The sequence below is a fragment of the Dromiciops gliroides genome, chromosome 1, assembly GCF_019393635.1.
Source record: "Dromiciops gliroides isolate mDroGli1 chromosome 1, mDroGli1.pri, whole genome shotgun sequence".
In the NCBI taxonomy this organism is placed as follows: domain Eukaryota; kingdom Metazoa; phylum Chordata; class Mammalia; order Microbiotheria; family Microbiotheriidae; genus Dromiciops; species Dromiciops gliroides.
In genome coordinates this window covers 272,101,561-272,127,260 of record NC_057861.1, presented here as the reverse complement: position 1 = coordinate 272,127,260, position 25,700 = coordinate 272,101,561, and the positions used below count along the sequence as shown (strand labels likewise).

Sequence of the window (25,700 nt, the reverse complement as noted above, 5' to 3'; positions counted from 1 at the left end):
GTATTTTTCTTAGATTTCCATTACTTTCATGATAGTTCAAACTTCTTCAAGAAGTACTTCCCCCACATCTCCATTGCTAGTGCCTTCCCTCTAAGAATACCTGATAATTACACTACATATAACTTGAATGTAGATAGTTGTTTGCATGTTGTCTCTTGAGGGCAGGGATCATTTTTCCCCTTTCTTTGTATCCCTAGCACTTATCAGAGTGACTGGCTCAACAGTAAGTGCTTATGATTAACTGATTTTCTATCGACCTCTAGATGCCAAACAATGGACTTTCGTATTCAATCTAAAACATATAGAGTAGTATTGTACAATTGTAGCAGCTAGGTGGCATGGTGGATAGAATGTCAGACCTGATGTCAGTAAAACATCTTCCTATGTGACTCTGGGCAAGTCACTTAATACTGTTTGTCTCAGTTTCCACATCTGTTAAATAAGCTGGAGAAGGAAATGGCAAACCACTCCAGTATCTTTACCAAGAAGACCCCAAATGGGGTCAAAAAGAGTTGGACATGATTGAAACAACTGAACAACAACAGTATTGTACAAGTTTAAGAATAACTGTGAAAGAAAATCCCCCAATTAACTGTCTTGTCTGCTTAAATCCTTTAATAGTATTTTACTTGGTGTAATTTATGGATTTTGAATGATAATGTGACAAAACAGAAATCAAAATTGCATCTATATTTTAAATTTACTTGAAACTCAACAGAAAATTTATTAAAGAGGTTCTCTCCTTACTCCTCTTTTGGAATGAACAATCTTAGCTCCATATTAAAGCTCAGTTTTTCTCCTTTGAAGTGCCCTAGTCATTATACAAAGTGACATGTTGGATTATTTTTAATTTCCTTTGTATATACCTTCAAAAAGGATTCATGTGTATTTTGACTTAAAATAAGAACTGACTCACTTTCAAGGTTGGTCTCCTCCGACTCCCATTCTTCCTTTTTGGGTTTTATTTAGTAAGCCCTATCCCCCTCTTCTCTAATCCTTTCACTTTAATCCTAGGGTGTGGGATCAATCAAAGATGTAGGAGCTCATTTGGAAGAAAGGGTTTGGGCTGACCTTTAGTTCAAGAAACAGAGTATCAAAGATGAGATTTACATAGTAGAGGCAATGTGAACAAATTTTAAAAACACAACAATCTTTGTATGGACATAATGTAGAAAAACAAGTTGAAATTATACTGATCTATTTGTCCTCCCAAGTTCTATAAACACACAGAGAGAAAGTAATTACCATCAGAATTGTAATATGGGGTGCTAAATAATATATTGAGAAGTTATAGGTGTTTGGTGCTTCCATGAACCAATCTGCTCCCACACTGGGATAATGATCAACCAATTATTAAACTATGTGATTATCAAACAACAGGATTAAAGTACCTGCTACACCACTTTGAAAAATAGTTAGCCTGTTCAAATCCTGCCACTCACTAATCAGGGAAGGTTGCTGAGTTTCCTAATGTAAAATGCAGAAATTAGAATTCCCAGAGTAGTACCAAAGAGCCAAGTAGCCTGCCCAAAGACTTGATAATTTTAAATGTAAAGATGAATGATTCATGCCTTCTCAACCCCAATTAATGCAACTAACAAAATAATCTATAACCTTAATATCTTTATCAGGTGAAACCTCCTCCTTGATTGATTCAACAGAAGTGTCTAGGAATTATTCACACTTGTTTTAAATCTCTAATTGTTTCTACTAACTCAATCAAAAAGTTATTTGAGTATCTTATTAGTTACATTAATTAAGGCTAAGGTGTAAAATTCCTCTATTAAGTAAATAAAATGTAATGAGATTAAGAGCAATATCAAGAGGGAAAGCAAACAAGAAAAATTCCCATACATTTCTTAACCTGCCTGAAAAGTATTATTGTAAACAGCATCATACAATGATACATGCCCATTTAAATGTATCACTGTGGCTTATACATTAGAAATGAAGGAAGAAATATGTCAAATAACAAGACCTGAGTTTCCTCTTTTGACTTACCTTACCCAAAGCAAATTCTTCCAAATTCTAGCAACTCTAAAATTAACCTGAATCCAGTTCATGTCTGCATGTGGAAAGGAGTGATGTGGGGTTTTTTGTTTGTTTGTTTTGTTTTGTCTTGTTTTGAATCTATTTGTACTGAAGCCTCTAGTGGAAGAAACTATCATCCAAGGAATTGCACTTCCAATTCTGAATTCATGATTTGAGAAGCATTTAGATCTGGAAAGATAATATAACTATCAGTCTCTCTGGGACCCAAAACTGTTTGAAGAGTTGTGGTGCATTTCAGTTGGTGTCATATGGGGCTCTCTTTCCCTGGTATGGAACACTGAACTAATCCATCATGAATCCATTTACTGTAAAACAGGTCTGTGACAGCTCCTGAGTCTAAGCAGCCCCATCACACTAAAACCTCTACTTGACAGAAATATTGAGTCAATTAAAGCAGAAAGTTGGTGAGAAGGGAGGGAGAGTTTTCCCTCCCTTACAAAGAGTACTCAGGCTTAATCTAAAAAAAGAATTTCAAAGTGCTATATCTGAGAAGAAGAGAAAAGATGGACAGACTGGCTCCTGAAGGCTTCTCAACAAGCTGATGGCACAGTTTCATGATATTAAAATAATAGTATAGAAGGAACTGGTCAGGGAAGGAAATAAGCAAGTTTAAACCAGATAGTACAGAGACTGACTATGTCATTGCAATTATCAATTCACCCTTTAGGAAGCATTTACAAGGTACAGTCTAAGACTGAAAAGTACTGTCATCTTCCTCCTGGACAGAAGCATTAAAACCATTTACTAGGCAATACAATTTGCATGATATTGATAAGCAACCCTTGAAGAACATTTTAATGAGGAGACTAAAGTCTAACCACTGATTAAGTACAATCTATTATGTGACTAAATATGACAACTCTTGAGATAGAGACCAAATAGCACTGTAGAAATAGTTCTCAACTAGAGGGGAAGACATCTGTGTTCTGGTCCCCGCTCTGTCACTCTGACCTTAGATATGTCACTTCATGCCTTAGTTTCCTCATCTATAAAATGAAGAGGTTAGAGTAGTTGATTTCCTCTCTGCCTCTAATATTCTGTGCTATTTTTTGAAACATGATCTAATTGCTACTTTTCTTAGGTGCATGATAACAAAGAAAAACACATTCACAAAGAAATTAAATGTGGGTTAGAGAGTACATGCTAAATGGAAGCCCACATGGGATCAGCATATGTAGGGTCTCATATAATTTTTCATATCCATAAACCCCTTTAAATATCTTCCCCCACACACAAAAGGACATTTACAGAATCAGGCCCATAAGGTTCTAAAAAAATACACTAAAATTCACATCTCCATGCCAAGTTGGAAAAGGTGTTAAACTAAAAGGGATCTAATTTATTAGGAATGACTACAATGTAATAGATAAAGGTAAGACAAAATAAAGTAAGCACAGAAAGCACTAACATCCTAGAGAGCTGTATGGCATTATTTATCATAAATATAGTATTGAATAAGACCCTAAGGTTGAAACTTGTGCTTATGTTTAAGAAATACTTGAAGGGGGCCCAAAAGAATATTACAAACTCAGAAAATTTGGAGCATTAGAACTAGAAGGAAAAAAACAGGCTTATATAGACTATCAGTTCAGTAACCTTATTAAGAGAAAGTAAATGGGTTAACTGGGCATGAGTCATTCTAGTGAGCCCTTGATGCCTCCTAGTGATCAAATGTTTCTCTTTTAAGGTTTTGATGAAACCTATTTATTAACTGATTCTATAATTTTGGTGAGGCCTGATGTGTATATTTTCTGTAATTCACAAGTGTATATTTTCTGTAATTCACAAGTGTATATTTTCTGTAATTCACCTGTTTTCCTTTCTCCAGATTAGCATACTTTGCCATGTCAGTGCTGTTCCATAGTATTCTATCCAAATCCTCCCCTCTTCTGTAGGTGTATACACACACACACACACACACACACACACACACACACACACACACACACACACACTTCACTTGGCAATCTCATCAGCAACCATGGATTCAATTATCATCTCTTTGCTGATGATTTGCAAATCTATTTATCAAACCTGAACTTTTTTCTTGATCTAAATTCTAACTGAATTTCCTGTAGACATCTTAAACTAAACATATCCAAAACTGAACTCGTTTTTCCCCTACAACCCCTTTCTTCCTGATATCCTTGTTACTGTTAAGAGCACCACCAATTTCCCAGTAACCCAAACTCCAATCTAGGTAGCATCCTTCACTCCTCATTCCCACTCTCCTACCCCTCCCCTACAAATCAATCTGTTGCCAAAACCTGATCATTTAACCTTTATAATGCCTTTATTATACATTCCCTTCTCTTCTTTTTTAACAATGCCACCCTCTAGTGCAGGTCATCATCACTTCATACTTGAATTCTGTAAAAACCTGTTGGATGGTCTCCCTGACACAAGATTTTCCATACTTCAGTTCATTCCATATCATTCCCCTGCTCAATAAACTTCCCTATCACCTCCAAGATAAAATATAAAATCTCCTTTTATCATCCAAAGCCTTTCATAACCTGCCTCCCCCATTTCTCCCATCTTCTTATGCTTTACATATACCCACACCCACACCACCCAAACCAATTCTATGATTTTGGCCTCTTTGCTGTTCCTCAAAGAAGAAACTCCATCTCCTGGTTCGCCTGGTATTCACTCCCTCCTCATCTCTGCCTCCTGCCTTCTCTGAACTCCATCAAGTCCCAACTAATAACTCATCATCTGCAAGAAGCCTTTCCTGATATGCCTTAAGGCTAGTATATTTTTCTCTACTGATTATCTCCAGTGCATCCTGTATATAGCTTGTGTACATGTTTTCATGTTGTGTCCACATTAGACTATGAGCTCCTTGAGAGCAGTGACTCTTTTTGTACCTATTTCTTTGTGTCCCTAGATTTTAGTATAGTGACTGGTACATAGTAGGTGCTTAATCAATATTCATGAACTAAGAATCTATTTTTTGTAACCTATGCCACCCTCCATAGTTTCTCTAATTGCTATAGTATTTCAGCAATCACATCCTAATGTTTTTCCAATATTCTGGTGTTTAATGTGTTTGAATCATGGAATAAATTCATATAATACAGCTACATGCTTATATACTATATTTACACATATTAGGGCTTCAATTTCACCTATCATGAGTTTAATCTACTTTTTCCAATTTGAAGACTATTTTCCCTGATAGAGAAAACAAAAACAAAAAGGAGACAAGTTTTTTTATACTGCAATATTTATTCGACAATGCCAGTTTATCCCTATAATAATAAAAGATATTAATTTGTGTGAATTTGCTAAAGTGGTTATAAATATAATTTAATACTTTAAATAACTAAAATATTTTAATTTCTACTTCTGATTTATGCTAAAATATTTTCAACTGAAAAGATACAGTCTTTGACCTTTTGAAAATTATAGTGCTTTCAATATTAGATTCCCCCTACCTATTTGATTTAGGAAAAAAATATTTCACTATGAATTACTAATTCTCTCCACTTAGTTTGAAAACTTAACAGGCATCACTTAATAAAAGGTATCCACTAGAAAATATTGTTCTCAAGATGGGAATGCTTGGTAGAATTTGTTTTAAATTTTTGAAGTCTGAATTTATTAATATTTCCAAAGATTTGAGGAGTCAAGAATGGAAATAAATATATCTCTGTGACTAACTTGTACTTTGTTTTTATGATCTAATGAATTCATATTTTTCCACAGAATATGCTATTTTTATAGGAAAGAAATTAAAGCTCTACCCTAATTCTTTCTAATCTGATAGTCTAGGAGCAATGGGGTATTGACACTATAGACTCACAAGAATGCATTTCCAGTCAGATTGAAACAATTGGAAAATATTGATTGCTCATGGGTATGCTGAACCAATATAACAAAAGTGACAATTTTACCTAAATGAATCTATTTATTCAGTGCCACACCAATCAAACTTTCAAAAATATTTTATAGAGCTAGAAAAAATAATAACAAAACTCATCTGGAAGAACAAAAGCTCAAGGATATTAATGGAATAAATGACAAAATGTAAAGAAATATCATCTAGCCATACTGTATTTCAAACTGTATTATAAAATGGTAATTATTGAAACAATTTGGTATTCAGAAATAGAGTGGTGTATTAGTGGAATAAAACAGGTATGAATTATGCTATAGTAAATTACTATGGTCATCTAATATATGATAAACCCCAAAATCCATGCTTTTGGAACAAAAATTCCTTATTTGACAAAATGTATTGGAAAAACTGGAAAACACTATGGCAGAAACTAAATATAGACCAACATTCACACCACATACCAAGATAAGGTAAAAATGGGTACATGGTTTACACATAAAGGGTGATAGCATAAGAAAATTAAGAGAGCATGAAATAGTTTATCTGTCAGATTTATGGATAAGGAAAAAATTTTGGACCAAAGAAGATATAGAGAGCATTAAAAATGTAAACTAGATAATTTTAATTATATAAAATTAAAACATGTTTGCACAAACAAAAACAATACAACCAAAATTATAAGCAAAGCAGAAAACTGGGGGGAAATTTTGCAACAAGTATCTCTCATAAAGACCTCATTTCTCAAATATATAGAGAATTGAGTCAAATTTATAAAAATACATGTTATGGGGGCAGCTAGGTGGCACAGTGGATAAAGCACCGGCCCTGGATTCAGGAGTACCTGAGTTCAAATCTGGCCTCAGACACTTAACACTTACTAGCTGTGTGACCCTGGGCAAGTCACTTAACCCCAATTGCCTTACCAAAAAAAAACCAAAAAAAAAAAAATACATGTTATGCCTTAATTGATAAATGGTCAAAGTATATGAACAGGCAGTTTTCAGACAAAGAAATCAAAGTTATCTATAATCATATTAAAATGCTAGTTCACTGTTGATCAGGGAAATGCAAATTATAACAACTCTGAGGTACCACCTCATACCTATCAGAGTGGCTAATATGACAAAAAAGGAAAATGTTGGATGTTGAAGGGGATGTGGGAAAACTAGGATATTAATGCATTTAATGCACTGTTGGTGGAGTTGTGAATTGACCCAAACATTGTGGAGAGCAATTTGGACCCATGCCCAAAGGGCTATAAAACTGTCCATACCCTTTGATCCAGTGAAACCACTGCTAGATTTATATCCCAAAGATATCCAAAAAAGGGGGGAAAAGTCTATTTGTATAAAAAATATTTATAGCAGCTCTCTTTTTGGTGGCTTAGAATTGGGAATCAAAGGGATGTCCATCAAATGGGCCATAGCTAGACAAGCTGTGGTATATGATTGTAATAGAATATTATTGTGTGACAAGCAGGATGTTTTCAGAAAAACTTGGAAAGACTTATGTGAACTGATGTATAGTGAAGTGAACAGAACCAGGAGAATATTGTACACAGTAACAGTAATATTTTACTATGAGACAGAAATATTGTTTGACAAAGAACTGTGAATGACTTGTATATTCTCAGCAATTCAGTGATCCAAGGCAATCACAAAGAACTAAAGATGAAGCATACTATCCATCTCCAGAGAAAGATATTTATTGAATACAGACTGAAGCATAGTGTTTTTCATTTTCTTTCTTTCATTTATTTTCTTTTGAGTCTTCTTATACAAAATTAATAATATGGAAAAGTTTAACATAATTTCACAAATATAACCTATATCTGATTGCTTACAATCTGGGGGGAGGGATGGAGGGATAGAATTTGGAAATCAAAACTTTAAATAAAACTGTTAAAAATTTGAAAAATGGAGAAAGAACTCAATACAGTAATGGAAAAAAAAACAGTAAGAGCATACGGCTTGTGGGGGCTTGTTCTTCATTTAGGAATTGTATTTATGGTCAATAAATAATTTTCTCCTTTGTGAAAAAGTAATGTATTTCATATGAATATGTCTGCAAGGAAACAAAAGTCAGGCACAATGAAATACTGATATTGATAGTTAATTTCTTGTTTCTCAGAAGACCTAAGTTTTAGTCTTCTTACAGAAAATGTATTAAGTCCATCATGAACTTTGCTTTTTTGTTTTTTTTGTTGTGTTTTTTTGGTGAGGCAATTGGGGTTGAGTTACTTGCCCAGGGTCACACAGCTTGTTAGTGTTAAGTGTCTGAGGTCGGATTTTTGAACTCAGGTCCTCCTGAATCCAGGGTCATTGCTCTATCCACTGCACCAACTAGCTGCCCCACTCTATCATGAACTTAATAAGCCTTAGGTTCTACATATATAAAAGAAGATTAATTCTATGCTGACTACCTGTGGGGGCTGTTAGGAATGTGCTTTGCAAATGTTAAAGTAAAATTAAAATATCAGTTACAGTTTCTATTATGATCGTTTTCTGGATACATAAAACAAAAGATGCTCTAGGAACAGCATTGCATCCCAGAACTAAAGGTATTTGAAGCCATTTTTATCATCATGAGAAACTTCAAGGTGTCTCCAGGTGTTTAATGAATGTTTACTGGTTTATTTATTCACATTCCTTTTTTTAAAAAGCTTTTCATAGATAATAGTTATATCGCATATTTAAGCCACTCGACAGCTGATAATTAGATATCTTTCTGTAGATATATGTGTTAATTTTGGTAAACTAATCTTTGATTTGTTACTATCCAGGAAAATATTAATATACAAATATATGTATATATGTTTAATATATGAATATAGAATATTTTTCTATCATTATGTACATATTCATGTTAGTCCACGTGATCCTAATGATCTTTTCTCTAAATTCTTTGACTAGTAAGTTATTTTGCTGATATATGCATATATACATACATACATGCATATATATGCATATATACATACATACATATGTATGTATAGTTTACATGTATATGTAATTTTATCAAAAGGAATGGGAAGATTTCATAATAATGATTTCAAGAGCATTATTATGATGTTGCTGTTCAGTCATGTCCAACTCTTTGTGAACCCATGGACAATAGCATGACAGACTCTCCTATTTTCCACTATCTCTCAAAGTCTGTCTAAGTTCTTATTCGTGTCTTCTATTGCACTATATATCCATCTCATCCTCTATAATCTCCTTCTCCTTTTGCCTTCAATCTCTCCCAATATCAGGGTCTTTTCTAATGAATACTGTCTTCTCGTCCTTCCAAAGAATAGTCTGAATTAATTTCTTTGAGTACTGATTGATTTGATCTCCTTGCTGTCCGAGTCTTGTTCAAAAGTCTTCTCCAACACCACAATTCAAAATCATTGATCCCACAATGTTCAGCTTTCCTTATAGTCTAACTCTTACAGCTTTCCTTATAGTCTAACTCTTACTCTACATAAATACTGGAGAAAGGAAAGCTTTGACTATAGTAACCTTTGTCAGCAAGGTGTTGTCTCTACTTTTTAGTATGCTATCCAGATTTGCCATAGCATTTCTTCTAAAGAGGAAATATCTTTTATTTTTATGGCTGAAATCACTGCAGTGATCTTTGAGTCCAAGAATATAAAATCTGATACTGCTTGCATTTTTTTTCTCCCTCCATTTGCCAGAAAATGATGGGACCAGTTGCCAAGATCTTAATTTTTTATGTTAAGCTTCCAACCCACTTTTACACTCTCCTCTTTCACATTCATCCAGAGGCTTCTTAATTGTTCTTCACTTTCTGCCATCAGAGTGATATGATCTGAATATCTGAGAGTATTTATATTTCCCCCCACAACCTTAATTCTGACTTTTGGTTCATCCAGCCTGACATTTTGCATGATGCACTTCACAGATAACTTAAATAAAGGAGGTGACAATATACAGCCTTATTTCTATTCCTTACCCTATTTTAAACCAATCAAATTTTCTATGTTAAATTCTTACTGTTTCTTCTTGACCATCATAAGGTTTCCCAGGAGATAAGTAAGATGGCCCATCTCTTTGAGGACTTGCCACATTTTTGGTGATCCACATAGTCAAAGGCTTGAGTGTAATCAATGAAGCAGAAGTAGATGTTTTTGTTTTTTTCCCTCTGGGACTCTCTTCCATTCCCCATAATCCAGCAAATGTCAACAATTTGGTCTCCAGTTCTTCTATCTCTTCAAAAATCAACCTGTACTTCTGGTAATTCTCAGTTCACAGAGCACTAAAGCCTAGCTTGCAGAATCTTAAGCATAACCTTGCTGGCATGTGAAATGGGCACAATTGTTCAGTAATTTGAACATTCTTTGACATTGCCCTTCTTTATGATTGAGCCATAAACTGATCTTTTCCAATTAAGTGGCTACTGCTGAGTTCTCCAAATTTGTTGGCATCTTGAGTGAAGCACTTTAACAGCATCATCTTTTAGGATTTTAAATAGCTCTGCAGGAATCCTGTCATCTCCACTAGCATTATTGCTAGCAATGCTTTCTAAGGCGCACTTGACTTCATTCTCCAGGGTATCTGGCTCTTCATCAGTAGCCACAACGTGATGGTTATCAGTGATGTTAAAGGTTTTCTTGCATAGTTCTTCCATATAGTCTTGCCAAGTTTTCTTAATTTCTTCTGTTTCTGTTAAATCCTTATCATTTTTGTCTTTTATCATGCCCATTTTGTATGAAATGTTCCCTAGTTATCTCTAATTTTCTTGAAGAGATCTGTCTTTCCCATTTTATTGGGGTTTTCCCTCCCTATTTCTTTGCATTGTTCATTTAGGTATACCTTATCTCTCCTTGCTATTCTCTGGAATTCTGAATTCAATTGGATATATCTTTTCTCCTTTACCTTTTGCTTTCCTTCTTTCCTCAGCTATTTGTAAAACCTGATCAGAAAGTCATTTTGTTTTCTTGCTCTTGTTTTTCTTTGAGATTTTTTAAATTTCTGCCTCCTGCCTCCTTTGATCCTCTTTCCATAGTTCTTCAGGCCCTCTATCAGACCCAATTCTTTAAATCTATTTATGACTTCCATTTCATATTCATTAAGGATGCTATTTAGGTCATACCTGAATGATCCTACAGTTTTCCCTACTTTCTTCAGTTTAATATGAATTTTGCAATAAGAAACTGATCTGAGTCACAGTCAGCTTCAGGTGTTGTTTTAACTGACTGCATAGAGCTCCACCTTTGTCTATAAGAAATCAATCAATCTGATTTCAATATTGACCATCTAGTGATGTCCATCTGTAGAGTAGTCCTTTGGGTTGTTGAAAAAACATATTTACTATGAGCAATGAATTGTCTTAACAAAACCCTCTTAGTCTCTTCCCTGCTTCACTTTCTATTCTAAGGCCAAACTTGGCTGTTAATCCAATTACCTTTTGATTTCTTACTTTAGCATTCTGCTCCCCTATGATGAATGTGACATCTATTTAGGGGGCTTATTTCGAGAAAATGTTGTAAACCTTCAAAGAACTGACCACCTTTGGCCTCTTTGGTGTCAGTGGTTGGAGCATAAACTTGTATTACTGTAATGTTGAATGTTTTACCTTGGGTTTGAACAGATCTATCATTTTTGAGATTATACCCCAGTAAACACAAATGTTTCTGCTTAAGAAGGAAACGAATGGTCTAAAAAACTTGATATTGACCAACCAGCTTTAGAAGACATATGCAGAAGAAAGAAGCAAGGGCATATGTCTGAAGATAAACAGAAAAGATTGGCAAAATCCTAGAAGGTTAGTGTGTCAGGGATGTTTGAGCTCAAAAGTAGTTGTGCATAGTAAGAATAGACAGGATGGCAAGGAGGCTTGAAATCCTATTGCAGGTATCAGAGTTTGGGGCTAAAGAAATTATAACACTTAAAGCTAATGGATCACATTAGATGGTTAATTTCTGTAATCAGGGTGTGTCTAGACCACCTAAAATAGCATCACCCAAATAGAAAACACCGGAGGCCCTGGTTCCAAGAGACAGAAACATATTAGACATTTTTCATTAGCCTATCATTTGACAGGGAATGAATTTTTTCCATTGGCTGTGTAGCCAAATGCTGGCTCAAGTATAACCCTGCCATGGTTCATGTAATCCTGAGAAATAAACTGGGGTTTTGGAATTTTTTATTTGCCCTTTTCATTTCTAAGTGCTGGAAATGAAGTCTCAAATCTGGAGTTTAGCCATGTAATTCCAGCAGTCCAGGAATTCAGGCCAGATGATATAGTCCAGTAGGGAAGACCTGAAGAACAAAAGTCATGGGATATTCACACAATGGGGGATTTGAACTTGAACTTGATGGATTCATGCTGTGTAGAAAATAAATTAAATTGTAATCCTAATCCCTCTCCCCTCCCCAATTACCCAAGACTCAAAAGCATGAGGTGAGAGAAGAAACCTAGGAAAGATTTTAGATTTGCTAGATTTACAAATCCAGCAGTGATTTCTACAATTCTTGGCCCTGGAAATTCAAACCTTTAATCAATGAAGCAAGTCATGTCCTTATGGCTGCTTCTGAACTCATATTTACAATGGCAAAAGATTCTGGGGTTATTTCTCCTTAATATGATTTTGTGCATTCCCTGCACAATAAGGTGAAATATTCAAGATTAAGCCAAAAACACTTGGTTTTTTTCCCGTTGTTTATTGGGTCAGAAAGATCTAAAATCCAAATTAAGGCAAACTCTTAGAAAGAAAAGAATGCTTCTCAAGCTTCAGAGAGTCATTGTGGTAGAGTGGATAGAGGGCAGGTTTGGAGTAAGGGAAACAGGGAAATCCTTACCTCTGGTACAGACTGACTGTCTGACCCTGAAGTATAAATTGCACCTATCTTCATCAGTGATGTGGAGGGAGTTTCAATACCAGGAGTTTACCCTCATGAAAGCACAGGTTCAAACGAACAAAAGAGCCACTTAAAACAATAACTAAAGTGTGAAATGAGTAGAAATGTTATATTTAGATATTTAATCTAAATAATAGAATTACTTTTCATCACCCCTATTCACATTATAGCCTTACTCAAGTTCAGAGTATTCTTCAATTTTCTACCTGTATCACAGGAATTGCTATATAAAGCTGAAGTAATTTTCCCATGAACTAACCCACCTGAACTCTTTTATCTTTCTTATAAGATTTCACACCATTGGTATGGAGAGATTTCTCATCCCCAAAAGGGATTAAACAGCTCACAGCAAATACTGATTTGAGATAATTCTTTTCATAGCAGAACTCTGAAATCGTTGTTGAAGAAAACTCCAATATTACCACTTCTAACACTTTTCAAGGCAAAGAGAATTTGTCCTGGTGCAAGCTAATAATTATTTTGCAATAGTTTTAGTACAATTGTAGCAAAATTTAATACAAAATTACCTCCAAAAATGTAGTGTTGAGCAGGTCTATCTATCTATGCCAACTTAGTATCCACATACATCTATTTAATGTTGGTTCACAGCTGCATAATGCTTTTAAGGTTTAAAAAGTTATACACACAGGGCAGCTAGGTGGCACAGTGAATAAAGCACCAGCCCTGGATTCAGGAGGACCTGAGTTCAAATCCGGCCTCATACACTTTGACACTTACTAGCTGTGTGACCCTGGGCAAGTCACCTCATTGCCCCACCAAAAAAAAAGTTATGTACACAAGTACAAACATACATACAGGGCTAATGATAGCATGTACCTCACAGGATTTTTATGAGGATTAGATGAAAAAGAAATGTGTGCATGTATAATATTAATATATAATTATATAATATATATATATATTTATAATCTACATATAATATATAATTACATGTGTATGTCTATATGTCTATGTGTAATAAAAATTTCATCTAATCCTCACAATAACACTGTGAAATAGGTCCTTTCTTTAACTGAATTTTTAAAGATGAAGAAGCAAATTTAGACAGGCTATGCCTTGCCTAGGATCACATCGTTAGAAAGTATTCAAGGCACAATTCAAACCCAGGTTTCCCTGACCCCAAGTACAGAAATCTATCTACTGTGGATAAATAAAAACAAGTATACTGGGGGTAAAATAAAAGAAACATTAAATATAGCTAATTTTGCTTTTTACCTATTATAGCTATAAGAACACTAAGAGAGGCAGGAAGCACTGAGAAAACTGCATGTAGCTACAACCTACTCACTAAATACCACCACACAACAGTTGTCACACACCAGGAAACACCCTGAATCCATGTGACCATCTTTGTACTATTAATCTTGTTTTGTAAAGACACCAAGTAAAACCCAGTTCCAAGGATGACAAAATTTGCTTTCTAACTATGCCTTTTTATGGACACTATGTCTTTCTTAATACGGCCTATGATGACAGTCACTTTTTTTTTGCTTATCTTATCACACTGTTGACTCCTATTGTGCTTATAGTCCAATAAAACCTCAAATCTTTTTTTTTGCAAGAACTATTAACTACCATGCCTTCTGCATCCTTTACCTGTGATGTTGATTTTTTGTGAGTATACTCAAGTATAGGATTATACATTTATATCCCTGTTAAATCAAATCTTCTAAGACTTGGCCTATCACTCTAATTTCAAAGTTTCAGATTCATTGATATTTTATCCAATTCAGAACTTTACCTAAATAATGGTTTTCATGGCATCAGTGACTAAACTGTAAGAATATAAAACTTTCAAGAATCATTACTGTTATGAGTCTGAGGTACCTCAGAAGTTTTCTGGGGGAAATCAAGGAAGCTTCTCCTTGAGAAGCTAAACCAAAGGACAGACACACCTAAAGAGATAGGCCTATTGGGTGTGGCTGCTACCTTTGTGGCATGAGGGAGACAAAGATGGCTGAAGAGATCGGAGCTGCCTCTTGCCCAACTTTCCCCAGCCACCAAAAGTTGGGGATAGTCCTCCCCCAATAAGGGAACTGTCCACAGTCAGATGATCACCCCATTGCAACACCATTGGTCCTCTAAAAAAATATTTGCCTGTCTCCTGCTCGAGGAGATAGGTATCTCAGAGAACCATACCTCTGTGCCATGCCTTCTCCCCATGAGAAAAAGTCCAAGGACTCCTCTCTTGGTTTCCTTTCCCTAGTGCCTAAATAAAATATTATTTTATTCTAATTGGATTTGTGTGCAAGAGGATGAAATTCTTTAAAGAGTAATTCCTAAGAACCATTAACCCAAACCCCCCACTAATTTCCCCTATCACAATTATCATAATGCAATAAAATTGTATTTAATAAAGGGCCATGGAAATACAGATCAAAATTCATTGAAAACTAAATAAGCTAATCCTAAAGAATGAGTGAGTCAAGGAACAAATCATAGAAATAATCCACAATTTCACTAAAGAAAATCACCAAAATGAGATAACATACCAAAATGTATAAGGTGCGGCCAAAGCAGTACTTAGGAGGAAATTTATAACTCTAAATGCTTATATCAATAAATTAAAGAGAGAGTGGGTCAATGAACTGGGGATGCAACTTTACAAAGCTAGAAAAAGAACAAATTAGAAATCCCCAAGTAAACACCATATTGGAAATCCTGAAAATCTAAGGAGAAATTAATAAAATTCAAAGTATGAAAAACACTGAAATAATAAAACTAAAAGATGTTTTAATGGGGGAAACAATAAAATAGATAAATAATTGGTTAATTCAATTTTTTAAAAAAGAAAACCAAAGTTCTAGTATCAAAAAAATGAAAAGGCTGAATTCACCACCAATGAAGATAAAATTAAAGCAATTTTAGGAGCTATTTTGTCTAATTATATGCCAACAAATTTGACAATCTAAGTGAAATAGATGAATATTTTTTAAATATAAATTTCCCCATTGACAGAAGAGGAAAGAAAAAACTTAAATAACCCTGTCTTAGATAAAAGAAATTTTAAAAGCCATAAATGAATTTCCTAAGAAAAAATCCCCAGGATGGGAGGAATTCACAAGCGAATTCTACCAAACACGTAAAGAATAATTGATTCCAGTATTATATAAATTATTTGGAAAAATAATCAAAAAAGGATTCCTACCAAAGTCCTTTTATGACAAATATCATGCTGATACCTAAACCAGGAAGACCAAAAACAGAGAAATAAAATTATATTAAGGCACAAAGTTTAAATACAATACTAGCAAGGGTGGCAGGTGAAAAATTAAATGATTGAGGAAAACAAAGGTTTGATCTTCCAAATCAATATATTAAGCAATAAATGCCAATTGCCTAACAAATCAGGACCAGGATGATTCTTCTGCTTAGGGCTAGTCCCCTGAATACAGGTGTAGAAAGTCTTTTATACATTAAAAATAATCAATTAAAGCCAATTAATTAAAAGAAACAATCCATTAGTTCATCTGATATTTTAGTGAATGAAAGATGAGGTTTTTTCCAAGTTGGGAGGAGAGAACAAAGAGGTACAATTCCTTGAATTTAGAAAAAGAGCTTTCCCATTCCTCCCCAAGTCTGTGTGAGCGAGCAAAGGAATGTGGAAAGAATCAATGATTGATCAGTATGGGGTCAGTTTTCAGATAAGATACATGAGGTGTTTGAGAAGTATGATTGTGAGAAAATCCCTGCATCAATCTTTGGATCTGACGGAGTTTCTGGTCAGCATAACCTAGGTCCTTGGTTAAGGGTCTCTAAATAGCAGGGGGAAATGTAATTGAAAAAAATAAAATAAGAATAGCAAATAAAAATAAAGATTTATTAGTATCTTTGGCAACCCTAGCCTAGTAAATTGGGATTATGGTACAAGATAAAAGGTTATTTCTGACATAATCATTGGCAGGGGAATGATCCAAGGATAGCTCTGTCCAAATTGACATAAACGGGTTTTCTGAAAAGAGAACTTAAAAGAATTTTTGGATTTGGTTTTGGATTTAGTTATATAAAACCATAGGCACAAAGAAATTTAACTCCCCCTCCCAAAAATAATGTCCCTCAGAATAAAAACAAATCTTTTTTTTTCCTAGTAGAGAAAAAATATGATTAAGTAGTATGGGTTGCCTTTTCCTACAAGCCAGAATACAAGTCATGTTCTGAAATTTCCACTCACAGGATGACAATTTTGCTTTTCTTATATTTGGTATCTATTACATATGGCTTTCTCTTTAACTAACACTATCATAATCTACATTACAGCACTTGTTGAAAGTTACAAATGTGAATTTACTACAGTTACAACCTGCCAAACGGTAGCTTAAAGCATCTTATATTTGAAAAAGTCTAATGGTCATGTTAACTATCCCTACATTGAAATTCTCTACATATTATTACCATTACAAACTATGAGGAAAATTCTTAGACTCAGTCACTTGCCAAAATGTCGTCATTGAGTTATGATTTATTGCGATGTCCTCTGCCTTTATGGAATGCTGGCATGAGAATTACCAATTGGAACAGCATTTAGGCATCCTTTGTAAAACTGTAGTTGAAGATATTGACTATTATGTTACTCAATGTCCTTTATATAAAGGCCCATGTGAAAAATTCCTACTTGAGTTTCAGGGAAAACATTTTCTCTGTAGATAAATTTGTATGCTTCCTCCTATCTGAAAGCTAAAACTAGGCAACTCATTGCCTTTTTGCCTTCGCTGCCAGAAAGGCAACACCCAAAGAAAAAAGAGTTTAATTATCCTTTTCAGGAATCCTTGAGACAATTATTAGAAACCAATTTATCATCACAAAGAAAGGGCATAATGGAGATGCAAAGTGCTTGAGATCACATTACTTCTCCAGTTATAATAATCGGTTCATTTCAGGCATGTGGTAACATCTTCTCCTCCTTTATTCTGTTATTCTATGCTTTGTTTTATCCTTAAATTTTTAATTTGCCCTCTATTTGAACTTGTAAACCATGTAAACTATTCCTAGAAGTAGGATATAAATAACAGATTACAGGATCTCAGAGTTGGAAGAGACCTCAGAGAAGAAAATGCACCCAAATAAGGATGCCCAAGAAAAAACATAACTATCAACTATTCCAGACTCTGCCCCATCACTGCCCTTGAAAAATATGCCAGGCCCTTTGCCTGGGGCCTTAGTCAATATAGCTATGAAGTATACAGAGATCATATCCTCACAAGGTACTACTAGATTAACCCTCCAAAGACTTAGATCATTGAATGTCAGGACTAGAAGAGACTTGAAGACTATCTAGTGCAACTTATCTCATTACAGAGCAGGATCTGTTAACTAGAGAGAGAAAGAAAATTTACAAAGGAAACAACTGCAAATGAAAGACAGAACCTATTTCTTTTTTTTTTTTGAGGCAATTGGGGTTAAGTGACTTGCCCAGGGTCACACAGCTAGTAAGTGTTAAGTGTCTGAGGCCGGATTTGAACTCAGGTACTCCTGAATCCAGGGCCAGTGCTTTATCCACTGCACCATCTAGCTGCCCCAGAACCAATTTCTAAAAAGAGTATTTACATAGAACAAATTCCAGAAGAAAAACATCAAAAGGCTTTTATTAATTTATTAAGTGAAAATCTGAATTATGAGGAATCAAAGAATTTGAGTCTAATTTTATCTAGTATTTATACACATGCATGAGCACAGCTGCACACACACATATATATGTATGCATATGTATATGAACACAAAGCAAAATGAATTAATGTTATTTTATTGATTCCATGGAGAAAATACTTTTTCTCAAAAATATGGCTTTTACAAAACCCAAGCACAGTGCACAGTCATGCTCAAAATGAGAAACACAAAAATAGTGAAGGTGAGAGCAATAAGAACAAAATTGGATAAGCATGTTTATCTAATGTGAAAGAATTTTTTAAACTTTCCTATTAAATATGTTCGGTACAGTATTTTTTTTTTATTTTACAGTGTATACCATCATGGATTTTTTTTTTCTTTCAACATGATCACATTTTAAGGATATGGCTTATATTTAGGAGTAGTCTATGTTTGTACAAATGTATGAAAAGTTACAAGTGAAAGGAACTTACAAGCACTTTTAGTAAGGTTTGTGTCAAAGTACATGTGTGTATGTGTATGTCTAACACTTTTATGTTATACGTATATGTATATATTTGCATATCATAAATATATGGCATATATGTTATATATACACATGAAATATTTTTAAATGAGGTGCAAAAGCCAGAATTTTAAAAGGGATATAGGCAATGTCATTTAGTAGTGGCTATCAATGTTTTCACATTTTTATATTTCAGTTTCATCTTTTTATAAGCTACATAACTTTCCATAAATGAATTTTTGGACTATATGTTTATAAATTAAGTTTTCATGAATATAATTCCTGACATACAAGTTTTCAGTTTTTCCATTTAACAACATATTTTTTCTCCAATACAGAATCATAAGACCTTTTTGAACCTGGATACTTTAAAAGTTTGAGGGGCTTTAAAAATGTATATTATGCATATATATGTATATATACACATATAAATACATATATATGCATGCATATATATATACACAGATCTACATATAGAGATGTTTTTATATGTATTTTCATGTAACATTTATATAGAGCTTACTATGGACCAGGCAATGGGCTAAATGCTTTACAATTATCATCTCATTTGATCCTCCCAATAACCCTGGGAAATAGGTTCTATTATTATCCTCATTTTTAGATAAAGTAACAGAGGCATACAGAGGCCAAGTGACTTGCCCAAGGTCATATAGCTCCTGAGTGCCTTAGGCCTGATTTGAAATTGGGTCTTCTCAACTCTAAGCAAAATGTTTAAATCAACTATGCTATGTATGTGTGTATGTATATGTATGTATACAGATGCATATATGTATCTGTATACATACATACATACATATATACATATACATACACACATATAAAGGGAGGTATCAAGTAAGTGTGTCTTCCTCAAAACTCTGATTCAAGAGAATACGGGAAAGTTCTAATAAGGTTATCCTTTTTTAAAAACAAAAGCATGTTGCACTAAGCATATAGCTATATAGTCACACTGTTTATACACTGGAATATCCTTTTTATTTTGTCACTAAAGACAAGCAGAACTATTTCTACTTGTTTGACTGAATCTGTAACTATACCAGGGAATTTCTTTAAAGGATACTCCTCCTACTAATACATATGGGCATCTAGTCCATAATCTTTAGTATTCCAGAGTTTCTTGGGACACTGAGTGGTTAAGTGACTTCCTAAGACTCATACAGCCAGTATATGTAAGAAGCAAGACTTTAACATAGGTTTTTCTAAATCGAATACTGTATTTCTAGTCACTATACCATGTTGCCTCTCAGGTTCTTGTTAGCTAACATTTATACTAGGCTCTAATTTTTTACAAATCATTTCCCTTACCTTCTATCTTATGAATAAATGAACAATCGAACATTAAGTACTCCCTATCTACCAGGGATATAAATACAAGAAAGCAAGACACCCCCTTACCTCAAGGAGCTTTCATTCTAATAGGGTAAAGCACCACATGAAGAGGAAATGGATGGTACCATCAGTATGTACATGGCAGCTTAGTTTGAAAATGGATGAAAAGTGATATGAAGGTCTCTGTACTAGACAAAATAAGACAAAAATTGACCTCTCAGATGGTGATCTCAGAGTCATAGGATTCAAATGCATAAAGGAATTTTACGATCATCTAATTCAATTCCTCATTTTGCAAAGGAGGAAACTGAGGTCAGGAGAGGTTAAGTGTCTTGCTTAAGGTCACATAATATTTGATAGAACCAGGAATAGAATTCAATTAGAATTGTGAATATTCTCCCATCAGCTTGTTGTGTTGTTCAGTCATATTCAATCATGTTCAACTCTTCATGAATCTATTTGGGGTTTTCTTGGCAACAATACTGGAGTGGTTTGTCATGTCCTTCTCCAGCGTATTTTACAGATGAACAAACCGGAACAAATAGATTTAAATGACTTGTCCAGGGTCACAAAACAAGCAAGTCTCTGAGGCCAAATTTGGACTTAGGAAGACTCATCTTCCTGGCTTCAAGTCTAGCTCTATCTACTGTGTCACCTATCTACTCTCCCACTTCTTTACTTACTATTAAAAATAAAATTCTAAATCCACATTTAAATAACAAAACATCCTGGTAAAATGATTCTGAATTTTGTAAGTATTAAATTTTCTATTTTCAATAATTCATTTTTATTCCTGACTCATTTTTACAACAGAAAGATATGGATTATGGGTGAATGCTGACCAGCCTTTAATTTTTAGCACGTTTTATACAAACACACAGTTCTAATTGGTATATGAAAATTCCTTGCAAGTATTTCATGATGGGGTGTCAAGAAGTAACTTGGAATATTGAAGGATTATGTTTGATCCTTCATATTAACTTAAATTTTTGTGTTAATAACACCTATATTCACCAGAAATGGCTAAAGTATTTTGTAGACTCTATGAAATAATAAGAAATGTTGTACCCATATCCACTTGGTGAATTAATGGGTACTTTTTTTAAAGGACTCTAAGGTTTAAAAAGTGATTGCCTAACTTTCTTTGAGCTTATTAACAAGACCAGTATATGTACAGAAACTGAAGAAAGATAGCACTTGAAAGTAAGATCATTTATTGACCTTCTTTCAGGAGTACATGGAAAATATATTGACAATTGAGTAGAACAAGAAAAGAGGATGATGGTATATACATATATGGAAAGCAAATGGTTTTTATATTCCTTTCAATGAACAAATCAAATGCAGGCTTGACCTAAGACTAATAGAAAAATAATATCAATAGTATTCACAAGAAGCTCTAAGAAATCCTAGCTAGCATGAAAGGAGAATTTTTATTAATGAGAGAAACTCCATTCAGCAGTCTTTCTCTATTTTGTTCAAATCCAACCTCAGACACTTGACACTTACTAGCTGCGTGACACTGGGCAAGTCACTTAACCCTCATTGCCCCGCAAAAACAAGCAAACAAAGTTATTCCAGAGAACTCAAACTTTAGGAGCTCACACAGAGACTATAGCAGAGTCTCCATTAGTGAGAATGAGAAGTCCTCTTAAGTGGTCCCATTATTCAAATTTGCACAATATATTTCCAATGGACTAGAACTAATTACAATTTAAATAAATATAACCTCAAATAGTCCATCCACCTTGCCAGATTCATTATTTGCACTACTTAGGACCTAGTTTTATCTACAACAAACTGTCAGAGAAACAAGTTTTAACCTGATCTCAACAATTTAAAGGACACATTTAAACCAACTGTAGCTCACTTATCTATTTTTTTGTCGTTCATGCGGGGAACATTTTAAAAAACACCACCACTCTGTTTCTTTTGCTTTCCCAATGGCAAACTAGCCACATGTCAATGAATACTGCATGACAGTTTCTTTAATTACAAAAAGGCACACTGAATGATGACATATTTAGATAAACACTGAAGCCACTTCACATAAAACAATCTGAGTCATCCCCCTCCAAAGTTAATTGCAAAGGGGTTTACTATGAGCTGTCATTTAAAATAAGAGTCTGTAGTGAGGTTTATTCAGAGAATCATGAGGAATGTGTGATTAGCGTAAGCAATCATTAAGGAAATGTTCATTAAAAACCTACTTTAGGGGCAGCTAGATGGCGCAGTGGATAGAGCACCGGCCCTGGAGTCAGGAGTACCTGAGTTCAAATCCAGCCTCAGACACTTAACACTCACTAGCTGTGTGACCCTGGACAAGTCACTTAACCCCAATTGCCTCACTTAAAAAAAAAACAACCCTACTTTACTATCACTGACCTCAATACAGAGGAAAGTTGAATTTAGGAAAGGTAAGAACAGATGTCTCCATTAATTTTTTTCCTCAATCTTTCATATTGGCTTTGTGGTAACTGTTGGTTCTCCAAATCTTGGCCAGTAAAGCACAAAGTCTAACAGGCCCTATCAAGCTAATCTAATAGTAATACATCCCACTTTACAAACTACCCCTTCCAGAAGTTGACTAACTAAGCAATTAACTCTTCCTCAGCGGTTGCTGAGGTAATGCTCCAAGGTCAACCATCTGAAACTAACCACCTCTTTCCAAATTCGTACCATATTCATAAGATGAAATGATCATAGACCTTGAACTGAAAGGACCTAAGAGAAGTTATGTGTTGAAGCCAGCTCTAACTGACTTGAAAGAGTCAAGTATTAAATTCTCATTTTCACTTGAGAAACTGGAAATCTACAAATCAGCATTTGATTTATTGTTTTGCTGTCTAGACTTAAGAAAGTATTAAGGATGTTTAATTAAGTTAAACTTAAAAGTGCACACAGGGCAGCTAGGTGACGCAGTCAATAAAGCACTGGCCTTGGATTTAGGAGGACCTGAGTTCAAATATGACCTAAGACACTTGACACTTACTAGCTGTGTGACCCTGGGCAAGTCACTTAACCCTCATTTCCCCACCAAAAAAAAAGGTGCACACAAATATTTTTTTTCCTGGAAAGATCAGTTGTTAAGCACTTTACCAGTACATCCCTGTATTTTTCTAGAAACATTTCTTGAGCTTAGCAGGATTGCTAGTATAATGGGAATGAAGCTATCAACTTACTGAAGATCTGGTGACTAATAATAATTAACAACAACAAAAGAAGCATTTATATAGTGCTGGAGAAGGAAATTAGCAAACTACTCCAGTAATTTTTGCCAAGAAAAATCCAAGAGGGCTCACAAAAAAGTTAGAACCATGACCGAAAAATGACTAAACAATAACCAAAAAAATGCTTTAGACCCATTATCTTATTTGAAGCCATGCAAAAACTTCTGCTGAGAGACTGTGTAGTCTAACATTTTGTAAATCATCCATCAGCATTTTGTAAATGAGGGGAAAAAAGCCCAGTAAAGATGAATGACTATGTCTAATTTTATAACAAGCCATGTCAGGGATAATATTTGAATCCATATCCAGGGTTGGGAGAGAGCCAAACCTGAGAAGCTTTCATTCATCTGACCGAGTCTGCAACATCAGATGTACTCTGTCAATGGAGGCCTTATTGGTCCAGAGAAGTATCCTTGGGAAATGAATAGTTTTTAATTTTACTAGCATTATTACTCCTAGGTTAGTGATGAGATGGCATGGGTAGACAGTACAGGAAACATACACTAGTGCCCCTTCTCCAACATAAAGGAGCATCTTCAGTGGTCAGAAGGTAAATCCTATACCTCATAGACTCCATCTTGCTGATCTTTATTTCCCATTTCCTTAACTCTCCATGTAATAGTCAATATAAAACTAGGAGTATAAAACTCTGACTTCAAAATTTTTCTTGAATACTCATTGGAGAAGAGTCCACTTGATTTATGAATTCAGATTCATTATCTCAATCTAATTATGTTCTCAGAGCTAACTACTCACCAGGTAGAGAAACATTTCAGAAAAACTGGTTTTGATCTACCTTTTCTTGGGTAAGTGGCCAATAGCCATTGGATTACTATCTCTGGGAGAATACAATCTACAATACACTTATGACTACAATCCCCTCTCCTCAAGTCAAGGGAAAACATTCAATCCATATCAACAAGCAATAGAGTACTTGTGCAAAATTCCCTACATAAAACTATTCTGAATTTGATATGAATCTTTATTGAATCCAAGAAAAATATTGCTATTTTGAATAACTGAAACCTTAAAACCTACTTTCTCAATGTGTTCATTGTTGTTCAATCATTTCATTTGCGTGTAACTCTTCATAAACACCATTTGGGGTTTTCTTGTCAGAGATACTACAGTGGTTTAACATTTTCTTCTCCAGCTCATTTTACAGATGAGGAAACTGAGGGAAAATCTGAACTCAGTTCTTCACTTTAGACCCAGTGTTCCATCTGCTGTGCAATTTCCCTGCCTCAGGTCATATAAGCATCATGTCCCTCCCCATATAACTACATCTCCTCCCTAGGCTAAATATCTTGGATTCCTTTAAAGGCCATTTATGCACAATGTTCCCCAGTCCTCTCCCTATCATCGTTGGGATCTTGGGAACATGCTTTAGGTTGTCGATTGGTTTCTGTTCCCAGAGTTACTTAGCTAGTATCTTATACCAAATTTGAACTCATAAAGATGACTCTTCCTGACTCCAGACCCAGCACTCTACCCACTGTAACACCTGGCTGCCCTATTTTCTCAATACCAGAATGTAATATGGTTTGAATTGTAATTAGAATGAGGTAAGAGATTTTTGTCCTCAGTGTTCTTCATTCACAATCTCATAAACATAATGGTCAATGCAAAGGCATATACATTAAAATGTTACACTAATAATGTCAACAGGAGCTAAGATTTCTTGTTTAATAATAGGGAGAAAGACTATCCTATGATTAATTGTTATAGGGAACTCTCAGGTGAGGGAAAGCTACTCTATCAATAAGATGTGTATGTTCTCTATAACTTATCATCTTTGTTGCCTAGAGACTAATTTCTTTTTTTGTTTGTTTGTTTTGTTTTGGGTTTTTGTTTTTGTTTTTTTAGTGAGGCAATTGGGGTTAAGTGACTTGCCCAGGGTCACACAGCTAGTAAGTGTTAAGTGTCTGAGGCCGGATTTGAACTCAGGTACTCCTGACTCCAGGGCCGGTGCTCTATCCACTGCAAGACTAATTTCTTAAACTGTGTGTTGTGACCCCATATGGGGATCAGTAATTAATGTGGGGGTCGTGAAAAATTTGGCAATAGTAAAAAGTTATGTATACCTATTTTATATACCTATGTACCACGGTTGCATAAAAATTTCTCAGGTGAAAGGTGTTGCAAGGGGGAAAACTTTAAAAAGCCCAGGCCTAGAGCAATGAGAAGTGAAGAAACTACAGAATCACACAGCCAGGTTGCCTTGGAAG

The 25,700-nt window shown here is 34.7% G+C and overlaps 1 protein-coding gene across 2 annotated transcripts in view; it reads right to left on the bottom strand.

Moving 5' to 3' along the window:
* Positions 1 to 25,700, bottom strand: part of NKAIN3 (sodium/potassium transporting ATPase interacting 3) — an 831,085-nt gene that overhangs the window by 763,016 nt on the left and 42,369 nt on the right. The window lies entirely within an intron of this gene.